We start from the raw sequence: 2745 nt of genomic DNA, 5'->3' as shown, positions 1-2745 counted from the left end.
TAGTTGGTTTCATAGTAGGGCTGAGTACACTGGATACTTTTTCTTCCATTCTTGAGATACTTTGCTAAGAAGAATATGTTCCAGCTCCATCCATGTAAAGATGAAAGAGGTAAAGTCTCTATCTTTCTTTATCACTGCATAATATTCCATGGTGTACATATATCACAATTCATTAATCCATTCATGGGTTGATGGACACTTGGGGTTCTTCCATGACTTAGCAATTATGAATTGGGCTGCAGTAAACATTCTGGTGCAAAAATCTTTGTTATGAAGTGATTTTTGGTCTTCTGGCTATATACCTAAGTAAAGGAATTGCAGGATCAAATGGCACGTCTATTTTTAGTTCTCTAAGTGTTCTCCAAACATCTTTGCAAAAGGAACGTTTTATTTTGCATTCCCACCAGCAGTGCAGAAGTGTTCCCTTTTCTCCACGTCCATGCCAGCATCTCTGGTTTTGGGATTTTGTGATGTGGGCTAATCTTACTGGAGTTAGATGATATCTCAAAGTGGTTTTGATTTGCATTTCTCTGGTGATTAAGGATGATGAGCATTTTTTTTCATGTGTCTGTAGGCCGGTGCACCTGTCTTCTTCAGAGAAGTTTCTCTTCAAGTCACTTTCCCACCCTGAGATGGGATGGCTTGTTCTTTTCTTGCTAATACATTTGCATTCTCGGCGGATTCTGGTTATTAAACCTTTGTCGGAGACATAACCTGCAAATATCTTCTCCCATTCTGAGGGCTGTCTGCTTGCTTTCCTTGCTGTGTTTTTGGCTGTGCAGAAGCTTTGATCCGATCCCAGTAATGTATTTTTGGTGTTGCTTCAATTGCCCATGGGGTCTTCCTCATAAAATATTCACCCAGGCATGGTGGGTTCCAGAATTTTACTTGTGAATGATATATCCAGGAATCTATTCCTATAACTTTAACAGTTAAAGGAGAAGGCACAATTACCAGAAAAGGACCCTCCTAACTTCCAGTCTGGGGAAGGTGAATTGGAGGTGGAGAGCTTTTTTTTTTTTGAGACAGAGTCTCACTTTCTTGCCCTCAGCAGGGTCACACTGCTCACAGCAACCTCCAGCTCTTGGGCTCAGGTAATTCTCTTGCCTCAGCCTCCTGAGTAGCTGGAACTACAGGCACCCACCACAATGCCCAGCTATTTTTTTGTTGTGGTTTGGCCAGGGCTGGGGTTTGAACCCACCACCCTTGGTATATGGGGCCCGCACCCTACTCACTGAAGCACAGGTGCTGCCCGGAGAACTTTGATCATAACTAGATCTTTATAGAGGATTAAACTTCATACTTACTATAACTGTAACAATCTCATAAATCATCTGAGGAATTACTGAGAACGAGACATTCTCCTGCCTTGTCTGTGTCCTGGGTGATCATTTACACAGTTGTGACAGATCTCCAAGAGAGAAAAGTTCTTTTTCTTTTTTATGAGACAGTGTGTCACTTTGTCACCCTTGGTAGAGTGTCATAGCTCACAGCAACCTTAAACTCTTGGACACAAGTGGTTCTCTTGCCTCAGCCTCCCGAGTAGCCGGGACTATAGATGATCACCACAACTTCCAGCTATTTTTAGAGACTGGGTCTTGCTCTGGCTCAGGCTGGTCTCCAACCTGTGAGCTCAGGCAATCCATCTGCCTTGGCCTCCCAGAGTGCTAGGATTATAGGTGTGAGCCACTGTGTCCAGCCAAGAGAAAAGTTCTTTTAGTGTTGAATGTGAAAATGTCATTGGGAAGTTTTTAAGGATTTATTGAAATTTAGCCCAAGAGGTAATATGTTTTACTAATTCTGTAGTTTTTTTGATCTAATAATAAATCATTAGTTAAGAAGGGCCCTTCATATAATAGTTCAAATGGGCTACAAGGTAAATTTCTTATTCTAAGGAGAACAATGGAAAATTATTTAGTCCAAGGAGATGAGTCTTCTAAGTTAGTTTTCGTAACTATCCTTTGATTATATCATTCATATTTTTTGTGTTTTCCCAGCAGACTGAGGACTCCAAGAATACTGTAGAGGATATTTTATGCTTAGGGCTTTAGATATTCCTTGTGTAGTAGCTGCTGGGAAGGCAGGCCCATGATTACTTTGTAAACTCTGAAGGAGTCTGAACCTAGACATAATCATGTACTAAAGCCTTTACGACTTCCTGAGCCTCTTTTGTCCTGAAAAGGCATGTTTTAACTCAATGAGTACAAGCATCCATAAATATCAGCAAATATTGTACACCATGTATTTTAGGGAGATGAGTAAAAACTATTTGTTGATCTTTACCTGGTTGCTTACTTTGTCTTTGTATACCTGAGGGAACCAGATGATAGTATTTTTTAGCGTAATTTGGACCCATTGAGCATATTTTGCTCTTCCCACCTGTCCCTTGGTAGCCCAGACTTCTGGTTTAATTTCTGTCTTTAATAAGGTGGGACATTATATAGGGTTTTGTCCTGTATTTATATAAATGATTGTTCTTGCTTTAGTTCGTATGTCCCTTTTTAAAAGTGGAACCCCACTTTCAGGCATAATTAGGAAGGCATGAGAGAACGGCCAGTCTCCCCAATTGCACCTTGAGGCTGAGGGAAGAATTTGGTAACTGGCTTTTCAGGTATCTCCTGGAGAGTTACAGATTTGGGGGATAGATGACCAAGGTTAGAGAGGAGTACAGAATGGTGACTCTAGCATCCAAGAAAAATTCTATTTCCTGGGCCTCCACTACCACTATGATGCAAACCTGGGGCT

Source organism: Otolemur garnettii, unplaced genomic scaffold (genome assembly GCF_000181295.1).
Source record: "Otolemur garnettii isolate 467f Iridium unplaced genomic scaffold, OtoGar3 scaffold00039, whole genome shotgun sequence".
Taxonomy (NCBI): Eukaryota; Metazoa; Chordata; class Mammalia; order Primates; family Galagidae; genus Otolemur; species Otolemur garnettii.
Note: the sequence above shows the minus strand (reverse complement) of the source record.